Source organism: Rutilus rutilus, assembly GCF_951802725.1.
Source record: "Rutilus rutilus genome assembly, chromosome: 6".
Classification (NCBI taxonomy): Eukaryota; Metazoa; Chordata; class Actinopteri; order Cypriniformes; family Leuciscidae; genus Rutilus; species Rutilus rutilus.
This window is the reverse complement of record NC_140214.1, coordinates 6345141-6360617: the sequence shown is the minus strand read 5'-3', so window position 1 is coordinate 6360617 and position 15477 is coordinate 6345141. Positions and strand designations below refer to the sequence as shown.

At 38.4% G+C, this 15477-nt stretch overlaps 1 protein-coding gene and 1 long non-coding RNA gene across 3 annotated transcripts in view; one reads left to right on the top strand and one right to left on the bottom strand.

The window, feature by feature from the left end:
* Positions 1-2744: 2744 nt before the first annotated feature.
* On the bottom strand, positions 2745-5565 carry LOC311292346. The gene is made up of 3 exons (XR_014627709.1): positions 4336-5565; positions 3568-3669; positions 2745-2858 (listed from the first exon to the last, which is right to left on the bottom strand). It is a non-coding gene; the product is annotated as an uncharacterized lncRNA (long non-coding RNA).
* Positions 5566-7200: 1635 nt separating this feature from the next.
* Positions 7201-15477, top strand: part of LOC311292330 (interferon-induced very large GTPase 1-like) — a 38168-nt gene continuing 29891 nt past the window's right edge. For both annotated transcript variants that reach the window (XM_084411984.1, XM_084411983.1), the window contains exon 1: positions 7201-7482. The gene's annotated coding sequence lies outside the window, so the exon portion shown is untranslated. The remainder of the gene's footprint in view (positions 7483-15477) is intronic.

Here is a 15477-nt window from a genome sequence, read left to right as displayed (position 1 = left end):
CAAAACTACTCCTGCTGTAGGCCTTTGCTTAGAAAAAAGTTTCTCTTTCAAATGTATTTATGCATCAGTCTAATCAAATAAGCAAATTTGTGTCATTGATCATGTGAACTCGTTTTTGGACGGTAACCACACAAAGAGTCTTTTGTTTTTAAATATGAGTGTTATAATTTAATTAGAAATAATACATGTTTAACAGCCTTAATTAAATATTTAAGGTATCTATCCCTGCAGCCAGAACCAGAAGAGATCTGTCATCATTTACCATAAATGGGCATGTAAGTGTGACGCATTTATTCAGCTGGGTTTGTATTGGCCGTGACTTTATCGCAGAACTCGCTGTGATTGGACAATCGTTTAACCCATATAAACTGGCGCTTCATGTTACAAAGTATGGTTTGGTGTTATTATTACATTAGTTATACATTAAGCTAACTATAAAGTGTCTCTATAATGTGAGAAATTACTCCTTTACCGAGATCCTAACCCTAACCCTAAGCATGTCTGCACATTTCAATGAACTACAGAACAATGCTTCCTGTTCCACTGATAGAATGACAGAGATATGTGGGTAATGTAGTATAAAACGTTTAGTAATAAAACAATAAATGTTAAATAAATTATATATTTAATGGACAACTGGATATCTTCATTGCGCAAACCTTTATGACATATATGAGGGACAGGCTGAAATTTGATATTTTACTGTGAGCACTTTAAAAATAACCTTTATGCCAGCTTTCCATATATATCTGAAAACTGTGGCCAACATTATTTATTATACAATAGCATAAGCAGTCGTCCTGCCGATTTTCTCTTTGATACACTAACCGGACTTCGAGTTACAGCCATTTGAAATGTGCATTTGTTTGCTCTTCTGGGGGCCATTGCTGGGCCCTGGGGGTGGAAGGACAGTATAATCTACACAGATCTACACATACTATTACACAAGGATAATGCACCATTCAGTAAAACAACAAAAAAACAGTGCCAACATTTCCTTTTCACCCCGATTGCTGCTTATATGCCTGACATCAGTGATATATGCTTTCATTCAAAAAGCAGTTGTAGATGTGCTAGAATGATCAACATGGATCATCTTCAATTAAGCGTTAAGTATTTATAGCAAGATAGCCCACTGTAGCCTCTTGTTATTCACATAGCTTCCTTTTATTTCACTGCAAACTGGCATACATGCAAGTATGTGCAACTTTTGTTGCATTGTTGTCCCAAATATCATTAACCAGATCTACATTTTTTATGTCCCAAGTAAAAGAATCATGGTCATTAATTATATGTAGTAATTTATAAGTTATTAATTATATGTAGGCCTAGTTATTTTTTAATTAATTAAACTAAAGAAATAAGAAATTAAAATTTCTCAAATAAAAATGTCTATTTACTGTACCAAACACCACTTTCAATACACAATAGTCACCATACTTTATTAAACAACACTTTATTGGAGGACACAGAATAAAGTTAATAAAGTAGCATAAAGACAAATGAGATTCAAGATAAATAAAAATGTGTCTTCAAAAATACATTAACATCATAATAGTCCATTCACAGCTGCTGAAGCCATAAAATTAGTGCCAGAGAATCATATTCAGTCACCTACAGAAAACAGATTTGATATTGTGTTGGAAAATAATGATTCATTATCACAGCTAAACTGGTTTCTTGCTCTTCCCTGTACGTCTCTATCGTGTTCGTGTTTTTCTTCCTCGTCTAAACAGTTTGTTCAGTTGAAGAACAGAAGATGTGATCACTGATGTGGTGTCGCTTTTTCTCAACCAGAAGAAGTCTCAACATCCCATTGTCAGGTGTTCTCCAGTCCTGGTCTGAAAGTAAAACAGAAAACAGAAAACATTCAAATGAAGTTGTTTAATGGACAGTCGGGTCAGCTTATGTTCTGCGTTATTTAAAGCAGTGATGGTTTACTCTGGCCCTCAGCGTCCACTGTCCTGCAGATTTAGCTCTGACCTCAAACCCTCCTGCCTATTGTCTAGAAATAAACCTGAAGACTTTGGTTAAAATTTTCAGATGTGCTCGATTAGGGTTGGAGGTTAACTCTTAACTAACCTCAAAAAGTAGAATGCAAAGGGCCAGAGTTGCCTGTTCCTTACATAAATTTACAAAGCAGCAGTCAGTACATTATATAATATACACATTGAAGTATTTATTATATATATATATATTGGAGCACATAATATAAGCTAAGTACTGAACAAAAACTGTTTTACCCATATCAACAGCAACCTATTTTAAAAGATTTTTAAGAAAGGCATTGTCTCTTTTGAGCCTTTGCCAGTGATGCTTGATTTCTTTCCAGACAACATACTCTTCTGTCACTTGTTTCAAGAGCTTCACATGATCAAAAACCAAGTGAAAACCTGTACAATGTAAAATTGTCAACATCAAATTATGTACTACATTTTACAGCATTGTTTCAATTCAAGACATACCAATGGACTCGCTCACTTTTCTGTCTTCTTTGGGCACCAGATGTTCCTTCCTCACCCGAAACAAAGGACTTATATCGATTAGCTTGCGTTGATATAAGGACTGGTCTTCCTTCTCTGCTGTAAACCAAGATAGTCTCGACTTACTCTATGTGCAATTACTATTGTTCCTGAAACATAAATTAAGACAGTATTAAATAAGTTAATTTACCATATAATTCAGGAGAGAACATTTGATGAGTAAATACTGATTGCAATATTCTAGAAACTTCACCTGTGAAGGGCTGATCACGGCAAGATTCGCTGCGACTCACTAGTAGCTCTTGTAATGGTTGGCTCCTAAAAGAGCTGTTGAGTTTGATATTGTAGAGCTTTAAAAAAAAGGACTAAGCAATCCTGCAAAACAGAAAGGAAGGTAATTTTAATACATTACTTGCAAATAGTCAGTTTATAACTGTATGATATGTTTTCTGTAAAGAGTGTTGCATAATTAAATGTTAAAAGCATTTTTATGTTATAAGTTCACTGATATGTGGGCATTTCTATGAATAAAAGTATGTCTTTAATAGCAAGCAATAATCATACGAAAATGATTAACATGCAAACGGGACAGTTATCAGCAGTGTAACATTCTGATTATGACAAAATAATCGAGTATCTGATGTCATGTGACAAGTCAGATAAGCTTTTCCACTCTTGCAAACAGAGGTAGGTTATGAGGTGTGGAGAGACATCATGTATCACTGGAACATGAACAGACGGGGACCAATTTGCAATTAATATAAACTTTCTGACAGTGTGTGTGATATCCGACAACTTTCCAAGAAGTGGCGCAACTGATTTACAAATATCGCGATAAATATGTACAGGAATTGAGGCAGTAGCCAATGACAGCACTAGGAGAAAAAGCTGCAGGATTGTGTACGAGTATACAAATTAAACGAGTATCGTACGAATTTGACAACTTGTTAAATCTTGTGAATTATTAAGACTTTCAGACTATGTTTGTACTGATTGGGATATGGGTTTTGTGAGAAAAGTTTTAAGAAACAACAAATGCTTGATAAAATGTTTGATTTAGGGTTAAAACCCAACACATACACACCATTGTGAATATTTGCCTTTGCAGCTTTCCGTCTCCTCCGTTTACTTCTCCTCAAACAATAATGGGCTGACTGAGTCCGAAAGGCCCTTTTGGTCTTTTCAGCTGGAAAAAGAGAAAAGAAAATATAATTATGTATAATATATAGGATTATTTAAAGGAAAAAGTACTGATTTACCTTACAAATATTGGATGTTACATTATAAAGCGTTAAAAGCATGGCAAGTGTTGTGGTTAATATGCATTTACATCAAATATCACTTTAAAACTATCAATACAGAGGTAAAAGCATGGTAAGTTTTGTGGTTACTGTCCTTTTACCACACCCTATCACAGTAAAACTAGGGTTACTGTGGTAAAAGCATGGTAAGTGTTGTGGTTACTGTGCATTTACAATAAGTATCACATTAAAACTACCAATAGTGTGGTAAAAGCATGGTAAGTTTTGTGATTACTGTCTTTTTACTACACTTATCACAGTAAAACTAATGTTACTGTGGTAAAAGCATGGTAAGTGTTGTTTTTACTGTGCTTCTACTACAAATACAACTTTGGAACTAATTGTACTATTTTTAATCTGATATGAATATCTAAGCCTATAGCACGTCACGTGACAGGCAGTGTTTAATCATATATTTTGAATTAGAAAGCAATGAAACGCAAAGTCTCCGTGGAAATGGCAGATATATTTGGCAGATTAATATCGACAAACAGAAAAGACATTATATCACACATTATTAGGACAGCGTATTTATTTACTAGGCTACTTACCAACAGCTGACACACGTGAACTGATGCCAAATATCGCGATGTGTTCGGAACGAGACTTCTTCAGCGCGATTTCCTACTAATAAAATATCATTTTAAAAAGATCAATAAACAGCAAAACAATCCAGCTTCCCTGGCAATAAGACCGAAATAATAACATTAAAAAAAAACACATAAACCACGATAAGATCTCGTGAATAAATGTTGATTAAACAGCTTCTCTGCTGCAGCCGACAGGCAGAAATAATCGAGCTGTAATCACGAAAGACGAAAAATTACGAAATAAACGTGTCCGTGGCACGAATCAATAGATTAAATTACGTGACCATATCGCGAACGTTGGAGTTATCCGTGGTCTCACCACAGACTCAATCCGTGCTCCTATCACAGATTTTAGATCTGACTATAGCCAAGCGAGCTATAGGTGTAAAACGCCATCAAACTGGATTTTATGATGACAGGACAAGACAAAATTGCAACACAGTCGACATAAAGCTTTCAAGTGTCTAAACAAGTGAGCAACATCACACCATCCAGTGAGTGAGGTCAGGTTGTTGAGGTCCGTGGTGCCATCACGGGACTTCAGTTTGGCTAACAGAATCAGACTGAATTTTTATGATGGCTGGACAATGCAATAGCTACAATAACAGAGAGGTTAAAGTCTTTATGGTATTTGGTGTTGGAAAATAAATAAATACTTAAAATGTTGTGTTTCCAAATGAGAAAGCACGTCCATTGAGTGAGATCTGTTCTCTGTCATTGAAACGGGTCTCCGTGTGTGGACCACGGAAGATGAGTGTCATTGACTTGCGCGTTGGAGTTATCCGTGGTCTCACCACAGACTCACTCCGTGCTCCTATCACAGATTTTAGATCTGACTATAGCCAAGCGAGCAATAGGTGTAAAACGCCATCAAACTGGATTTTATGATGACAGGACGAGACAAAATGTCAAGTTAATTACATGCCATTGCAACACAGTCGACCTAAAGCTTATAAGTTCCTAAACAAGCCAGCAACATTACAACGTCCATGAGTAAGGGCAGGTTGTTGAAGTCCGTGGTGCCATCACGGGACTTTGGTTAGGCTAACTGAAACAAACCGAAATTTTATGATGACAGGACAATGCAATAGCTTCAATAACAGTCAGGTTAACGTCATTATGGCATTTGTTGTTGGAAAAGTTCACAAATACTTCAAATGTTGCGTTTCCAAATGAGAAAGCACGTCGATTGAGTGAGATCTGTACTCCGTCATTGAAATGGGTATCCGTGTGTGGACCACGGAAGGTCAGTGTCATTGACTTGCATTGGAGTAGGATCCGTGGCCGCATCACGGAATTTGGGGCGATTCCGTGATGGCTCCACGGATTTTGAGTTAAGGGCACGTGGACATTTCACGGAATCCTGTGAGACCAGGTTGTTACTTCAGAAAGACGTGCAGCCATGGCTTTGCATCAAAATGGCCAAGAATTATCATTATTTGATCGCTACCATAGACATCAGTGTTTATATCCGAACTATAAACTTTTATCCCAGTACTTCTGTGATAATTTGAATGATTGCAAGACAGAAATAATGATACTTAATGTTTGTGAAGCTGTTTCATACCTATACTCTCTCTGGGTCAGTGGTGGCACCAGCACAGATCTGAATATTCCACTGTGATCATACTAATCAAAGGTTTAATAGACATGCCACATCGCTGTCGTTTAGAAATACGATCAAACATTGTGAAACACAAAATTTATGTCCCTGCCAATACTTTTGGCCACGGCTATAATTTTTCTAAATTTAATATGCATATTTAATTACCATTGTTACACTAAGTGCGATCATCACTACAGTCATAGGCTATATCAAAGAATTGCTGCACATGGGTTTCAATTTACTTAACCTGTTCTTGCATGGTTGGAGAGTGTAAATCTTTTTCAAATTAGCTTTTTAATGGCTGTGTGATGAATCACCAGAAGATGGCAACCTTATCAAATTTTTGTCCTAATGCAGCTCCACTCTGCTAATAATCATGCTAAGCTTTTCGTGCAACACATTTTAATGCAGCGGATTTTAATATGCACTAGGGATACAAAATAATAAAATATATGATTAAAAAGATTTTAATCACTTACTTTGACTTTGGCAGCACCCACAGCCGGAGAAAGTATTGGCTGTTGGAGATGCCGCAATTTCAGCTTTGTACAGCTTATTTGATTTAATATCAGAATTGTGCAGCACATCAGAAACTCATTTCTGTATTAACTGAATAACCGTTTATATTCATATTTAGCCTAATAACATTTCAAATTAATATTTAATAAACAGCATTTTCTGAAACATGAAAGAGATATTGACACTTCTTGCTGGATACATAGCCATAGGCTACTCAGAACAATTGCAGCTTTCTCTGATGTAATGGAGAATCAGAAACTCAAAACTTTATTAACAACTTATTGCTTACATATCGTTTATATTCATATTTAATAACATTTCAAATTAATATTTAATAAACAGCATTTTCTGAAACATGAAAGTGATATTGACACTTCTTGCTGGATATTTATAGGCCTACACATAGCCGTAGGCTACTCAGAACAATTGCAGCTTTCTCTGATGTAATGGAGAATCAGAAACTCACAACTTTATTAACAACTTATTAGTAGCATCTCTGTTGTGTTAACTGTTAAAATAAAATAAAATAAAATAAAAAATAGTGATTACGGGAGACGCCGCTGGCCACTGGAGATGCCGCTGGCCGCTGGAGATGCCGCCGCACTGGCATCTGCCAGAGAAAGTCCTGGCCGCTGGAGATGCCGCCGGAAGTGCCGCTGGAGATGCCAGTGACGCATTTTGCGCTAGCCCTGACTGGAGAAGGAGACGTTTCTCAGAAATCACGTGATTTATTTGGACAAGAACCCTGTTTCCTCAGGTAGCTCGCTCACACTTTCATTTTTATTGTGGACCGTTATGTTCTAAGAGTTAGTGAGATTAAGATCATCTTTGTAGTTGAGAGGTTGGAGCTTTCTGATTATATGAGACTGTCTGAGATTTTGATCACTCTCTGTCTTCATAGGCAGTAATTGAATTGTTTAATTATTTTTTTTTTAATCCGATTGACTTTCAAGTTTGGATGGATTACAGTCGCTGACCAACAGGTAAATTTCATTTATTGTTATTAATATATATATATATATATATATATATATATATATATATATATATATATATATATATATATATATAATAGTTGTATTATTAAGGAGAATTACATTTAAAAAGATATTTTAAAATCAATTAAAATAATTATTTTTATTTGCTGCTTGCAACTATTCTTATTATTGTTATTTTCTTCATGCTGTTTTGTTGAAAGCCCACAAGATGATGTTTTGTGCTATACAATTTGATTAGACCTTTATTTATAGACCCTGTTAGACCTTTATTTCATTTAATGACAATTGCACCGATAATGTCTTAACTTTTTTTTTTTTTTTTTTTTTTTTTTGATTTACATCATGTTTATCCACATAACATTTTTTGTTCTTTGCTAAAGACACATTCATAATATTTTATCTTTGTAACATTGTATTTTTCACCAAATAACCAATAAACAAAATGTATTATGCAAAGTTAGTCTTTAATGGTCTATTCCCGAATAGAGCTGTAATATATAATATTTGGAGGTGACACACGCGAACGGTGTGTGATATACTGTTTGGATGCGAGGCATGCACAGTCGGCTCTTGAGGGTGCTGGCTGTGTTCATTTAGAAATATCTCGAAGCGTAGGCTACAGCAAAATAAAAAGACGTGCGCTTTCGGGTGTTTCAGCCTCGCCCCTGTTGACTTAATTCTCGAGGGAAGAAAGTCGGTATGTATCATGAACGGTCGTATCTCGCGTTGCAGAGGCAACGTGTAGATTATGAGATTATGAGACCAGTTAAATAAATGAATAATATCTGGCTTGAGTAGTTAGATATTTTAATTCAGCCTATCATACTTTGTTTCACTTGTCTGGTGTTTATGGTTGCATATAATTCTGATTAAATAAATTTAATGAATTAAAATAATTGAATTCTGATTAATTAAAATGGTTGAATATTATCTGACTTTATATTTTAATTCAGCCTAACCATTCAGAACATATTTCAGTTGTCTGGTTATTGTGGCTGCATTTAATTCTGAGGAATTAAAAAGGTGGAATAATCAGCTGACTCAGCTGGGAGCGGAGCATGCAAGGGCAGTTCTCAAGGGGCTGCCTGCGCATATAATGCCCCCCCCCCCCCCCCCTCCTCCTCCCTCTCCCTCTCCCTCTCCCTCTTCCTCCTCCCTCTCCCTCTCCCTCTCCCCCCTCCCCCCTCCCTCTCCCCTCTCCCTCCTCCCTCTCCCTCCTCCCTCTCCCCCCTCCCTCTCCCCTCCCTCCTTTCCAAAGAGAAAACAGGCCTGAGGATTGTTATTTCTCGAAGGCGGCTTCAGATATAGGTCCTGACGCTATGCACAGACCTCTGAAGTTGCCCCCTCGGGAGCGTCAAGTTCTTGCTCCACCGCGGAGCCCTCAGGAAATCGATGTTTGTATCCAGCGTCAATTGCGCTTTCGGGACACATCGGTTTTCAGTGGCCGCCCCAAGGGCTTGCGGCCAGGCAGTGTTTGTGTCCGCACAATAGACTGTAATAAAGGTGGACGACGCCCCTTCGCTCTCTTCCATTGGTGAGAAGTGAAGCCGCCAGTGTCCCGATATGGCGCTGACATCTTGGGACCTGAGTCTGCGCAGTAGAGATGGGGAGTCGACTCCAAAAGAGTCGATTCCTCGACTCTCACTAGCCCTAGTTTCGGAATCGACTCCAGGTCAGGAATCGACTCCCAGTGTCGAGTGTTTTTTTCAAGTTCAACACAGCAACAGTTCGTTATAACGAAAAGATTATAATGAATGTAAAGATACGGAAATTAAAACAAAAAGATAAAGAAATGAGAGGAAAAAATAAGTAATGCCAGGAAAACAAAGAACAATATGTATAGATCGTTTTTTTCTGTTGGGTCTGTTTTGCAGCTCAATCAATCATGATGTGGTTCAATACAGTCAATTGGTTGTGATTGGCACAAAACACTGCAGTAGGTTTTACGAACCAATCATGTACCAGTCCTCAGGGTGAGAGTGGGACATGCCCATAATTGGTAAGTGGTGGTTGATTGAGTGATACTGTTGAGTGATGACTGTTTTTTGAATCCAGTAACGTTAACTTATAATGGCAACCCCGACCTCAACCGTGTGGAAATATTTCAACCAGACCGAAGACAAAACTAAAGTTCGTTGTGATATTTGTAAATGTTGTTACAGTTGTTACAAAAATTCAACAGTTCAACGTCGTGAACATTAACATTAGTGAAATGGCATGTATCTATATGAATTCATTTTCTATTATTAAATGACAAGTGCATTAAAAACTATTATTAAACAACAGTTATTATTGGTAATAATATAACTATTTTTCAATGTTAAACAAAAAAAGTTAAAAAATAAAGTTAAACATGCTTAAGTTAAAGTTCATAGCTTCACTACATTAAAATTATATAAAATAATATACAAAATAAATAGATAAATACACTGTCTAAAACAAGTCTGCTTTTACAAGTTTAATGATTAATACTAACACATGGGCGTCGGAAGCAAAAAAAAAAGTGGGTGGGTCCTCCTCCAGAATTTTTTTTACTAATGCCATTTTCATGTATTCTGATGCCTTTTAATTAAACAAGTAAACTAAACTCGCCTCCACGTAGTGCATTAAATGCAGAGCTATCCGTGGATTAACCTGCTGATACCATGGTCATTTGCCAGCATTGACAACTTAAAGCTGTTATTGATGTTTGCAACGCAATATTTGACTGGAAGGGTACAACGGGCGCAGGGACGCGGGAAGTGGGGGTGCTGTTTTCACAGAATTGTAAATGCAACGCATATGTTAGTTCGTTAAAATTTATAAATTTTTAGCATTTAGTCATTTATTTGTAATAAACACTTTAAGTGGGCTATTTAAAAATTGTTATATATGTTAAATTATGTTTTTAAAACATAAGCGAAGAGTGTAGGCTATTATGTGTGTGTCGAAAGAATTTGTCCGCAGCTGCAAAAAAATAAAAAATAAAATAACACACAGTCAAAAACCCCACTGTTAGTGTTTTGTAAGGAACAGGCAAATATGTAAAATATAGCAGGATACATTTTAATTGTTTACTAATAAAACAGTTATTTTTTTATGTCAGTGTCGGCTAGACAGATGAAGTTGACGAATCGCGATCTTCGCAGCGCCAGAGAGAAATGCACATTTCATACGAATTAGGCCTACATAAGCAGCGCAGTCTGTTTTCTTTCGTTTTGAATTGTTCTGCTTAAAATTAGACATTTCAAGCTATATGTCTCAGGTCTGTGAGGCAATAGGCTACCTTATAGCCCTACGCCGAGTTTCGGTTCATTTATGAGACGAGCTCCAGGTTCGCCAGCGCCTCCGTGTCCTGATTATCTATTTTCTAATAGCCTTCTTATTTATTAAACCCAGACAATTTTTTGATGAAACATCGATTAAAATTAAGATACAATTAATACAAAACGAAATTAAATTTAAAGACAGGCTTTATGCTTTCAGTTTGAGGTCTCTGTGAAAGTTTTAAAACATTCGTTTAGTGCCGCTTTAGAGCGCTCACGTCCGTAGCAGAGAACTGTCTGTAACTTTTTTTTTTTTTTTTTTTGTGTGAAATAAATTTCTAAAAAAATGCGACTTAGTCCAGTGCGACTATAGGCCTATGTTTTTTCTTCCTCGTGACGCATTTTTTGATATGCGACTCTGGAGCGACTTATAAAATAGGCTACGGTAAGTTATTTATTATTTTTGTGCAAATGTCCCATAAAGTCCCATCCTTTAAGGATTAATTTATGTCCCGTTGACCGGTCCATTGCGTTACGAATAAAAGCAGAATCAAAGTCAAAAATGTGATGTGCAGTCAGGTTTGAGTGTGCGCTATTTGATCAAGTGTTCTCACTGATACGCTTGTTGTGATTCGCGGAGATTTGACGAGTTTTATAGTCTTGATATTGTTTCTTATTCAAAAGAAGTGACGCCCCTTTTTTCGTCAGTTGCGGCTCGTTGAGAAATATAATTTAGCGATTCAGCGGAAATGGAGTTTAATTCATTTGGGCATTCCTCAAGTGGAATGGATTTGACTGACGACGCTCTGAAAAGCGAACAGACATATGCGCTGAATATAAAAGTGAGTGGGTCCAATATCATTGGTCTTAAAAAGTGGGTGGGTCTTGTCCCACCCATATACAATGGTTCCGACGCCCATGTACTAACATATTGCACACTTAAATATGATTTGAAGAAGCTGCGATGTGAAAAGGAGGGGGATTTATAAGGTTTAGTTGATTAAACATTTTAGTATAGGAAACATTTGTATCCTCGCTCTTGACTCCTCAGGAAGCCTCCTCGTTCCTCGCCCTCCTCCCGGTGGAATTAAAGAATTTAGATGTCCTACATGAGAGCGGAGCTCGATCGGTTTCAGGGTCGTAGGACATACGAGCGAGAAGTGAGGAAACGAGGAAGCATATTGAGACGCACCTTCTGAATTCTGACCCTATTTTAATTCAAAGTAAATGGAGTCGAGGAGTCGATTCCACCGACTCCAAAATTAGGAGTCGGGAGTCGGAGTCGACTCCAAAAAAACCGGAACCGAACACCCCTACTGCGCAGTAGTGAGCAGGAAGTAAAGCCGCGAAATCAAGGCCCCGCCCTCACTCTCGCCGAATCATTCGCAAGCACACACTATGAAGGTAATATGATGCCATAAAGAATCGCATGTGCAGGGTAAGATTTGTGAAAGTGTACATAAGATTTAGCCTGACGTCGCCATACTCAGATTCTAGTCAGAGTCTGATACTGCTCCATTGAGCTTTGATTATGGGGCGTGTTTCAAACGAACCAGAAAGGAAAATGCCTCTGCACTCAATTGGATAGACCTACAACCAATCAGAGCAATGGAGTAAGTGACGTATGTTTTTCATTCATGTTACTGATCGACAAATGCCTTGATCGCGATTCTCTGTTCCTCTTTTAAAATGATTGCGCTGCCGATAGCTTCTATAACAGATGCGATGGCGGAATCTACACATAATGTTTTATAAACAAAGTTCGAGAGGAGCACGTTCAGATAATCAATCCAATCAACTTGTCATCAAACAATTGCCGTCTACGGTCTACACTATCAGCATGAGAGGAAGCATATATTTATTCACTATGTCAACTCACCTAACATTCCTTGACAGTTTTCAGCATCCCTCCACTCACTCTCACGCCCGGAGCCTCTCCTCGGACAGCACGCCAAATATGCATTTATTCTATCTGACTTATTTGTAAGTGTGAACTCGTGAAATCTCAATTCTCCAGCGGCAGTCATCTTTGTTGTAAACGAATTCAACCCAAGCGCTCGTTGGTGACGTGGATGATAGTGTGGTGGTTATAAAAATATATAAATTTATATAAAGAAAAAAAGGAAAGAAAACTAATAATAATAATTAGTGTCATCAGAATGTTGTCATTGAAAAATAATCTGAATGACAACATTCTGATGACACTAATTATTATTATTAGTTTTCTTTCCTTTTTTTCTTTATATAAATTTATATATTTTTATAACCACCACACTATCATCCACGTCACCAACGAGCGCTTGGGTTGAATTCGTTTACAACAAAGATGACTGCCGCTGGAGAATTGAGATTTCACGAGTTCACACTTACAAATAAGTCAGATAGAATAAATGCATATTTGGCGTGCTGTCCGAGGAGAGGCTCCGGGCGTGAGAGTGAGTGGAGGGATGCTGAAAACTGTCAAGGAATGTTAGGTGAGTTGACATAGTGAATAAATATATGCTTCCTCTCATGCTGATAGTGTAAAAGCGATCATTTGATTGCTTTTGCCTTGGGACTTTCACCTTCTGGGGGAGGGGGCGCGCGCGCTGCTCAGACAATACAGAGACTCTGAAGACATTGCAGCAGCTCCGTGTCCGGTGTTTTTTTATTGACCATTATCTCCCTAACCAGGCGGTCAGGGTGCTACAATTACGTTACGTTGCTCATCTGTCCATCATCGTATAAAGCCCGCCCTGACAATTTGATTGGTCCGAACAATTTTTGTTCGGGCATAATAGCTCCTCAACGGATCGAGTCCAGACCGAACTTCCCGACCTAAAAATTTTGTGGGCGGGGCTAAATTCGGCTGGCATCCAGGCTACATAAGATTGCAAACGTAAATAAAATTTGCATGCGCAAGAGAAGATTTGTAAAGGTGTAAATTGCCTTTCAAGTGTAATAAAAAAATAGTTGCTGCATTTTAACTGTTATTCGTAAGTGTAATTCATGTATTGTGAAACTGCAGCTTCATGCTAATGCAAAATAAGGATCTGTATTCTTCTGACTTCCATTTTTCCGCGCTTACACTTTTGGCACGGTTTTTGCCCACAAATATACGACCAAAAGTATGATCGCAGGCATGTGAACAGCAATTTGCAACTGAAAGCAACAGAGTCAGGAACTGCAAAACAGATTAATTGCGTAAAATCAAACTTTGTGTAAAAAAAACACACAAAAACTGTTGCAATTTTAAAAAAAAATTTGTTGCAAAATTTGTGTATTCAGTGCATGTATCCTGCTCATCAGGCCATATCAGTTTGTAATCGTGATGCTGCTGAATGTAGGCCTAGAATCTGCACTACTGCAGTCTGCATGCATAATTTCACCTGTCTACTGATCGGGAGGATTCCAGAATTATTATTATTGTACTAAAATGAATTGCAATAAAAAAAAATTCCCTTTAACGTGTATTTTAAGAGCATCTCTTAAATTATGCACCATTTATCACCTGCAATGCCATCATGTAACCACTAGATTGCTGTATAGCCCTGTATAAGCATATCAAGATGCTGTGTATTCCCTGGTTGCTTTTTGTCAAAGTTGAGTTTATGTTGATTTAGTATCAGTTTTTCAGTTCCCTTTTGAGGGAACTCGCGATGCGTCAACGACGCTTTGGGAACGCCTCCGCGTGATTACGTCTGAAGCACGTATGTCAACTAGTCCAATAGGAAGAATGAGCATCACGGGCAGGTAACGTCATGACCAGGAAAGGATAAAAGCACATCCGGAGCAACCGGCGCTAGCTTTTGTGCCTCAGCAAAGCGCTCTATGTCAAAACTGTCTGTATATTTATTGTTTGTTTGTCACGTATCTATTAGAAAGTCATGGCAAAACAGCTATTCAAAGCGTGTGTTCCTCCTTGCCCTTTGTTTCCTTACGGGTGGGGATACACACGATCTTTGTGTAGTTTGTTTGGGAGTGGAGCATGCTATGTCAGCCTTCGAGGGGGCTGACTGTCAGCATTGTGAGCTTCTCCCGCTCCGCATGCTCTGCTCCCGCCTGTCCATATTTGATGAGAGTGGTCAGGCTCGCGAACCTCAGGGTGCAGGACCCGCTGCTGCTGAGGCAGCATGGAGAACACAGACCTGGGGTTCGCAAATGGGTCTCTCGGGCTCTGCCTTATCTCCTCCCTTACCCGGGAGATCCAGTGCTCTCTTGCCGGTGTCGGAAGCCCGCCCTGCGGCTTCTTCCGCCCGGGAAGGGAGCCCCATTCTTCAGTGCTCTAGCTCCGAGGAGGTAGATGTACTGAGCGTGGTTGGTAGTGACACAAACACAAGAGAAAAAGATTCGCCATCTTCTTCTCCTGCACATGATGAGCTAGTGGAGGTGATAACTCGTGCTGTTGACAAATTAAAGATTGAGAAAAAAGGCGCTTATCCTAAAAGCAAGCTTGACGGGCGCTTTTTACAGTCTAATATATCATCTCCCTCACGAGCGCTTCCATTTTTTCCCGATCTGCATAGTGAGCTATGTAGATCGTGGAACAAGCCATATTCTTCACGTCTCTTCAGTCCCCAAGTGCACACATATACTGATATAAGGGGACTGAAGGAATATGGTTATGGGTCGATGCCCCCGGAGGAACAGACGCTCGCGAGCTATCTGTCTCCCGGGTCAGCATCGTCCTTAAAAGCGCCCGTGTTGCCCACTAAAGACTACATCTAGTTTGGTGGGCAAAGCTTATACAACAGCG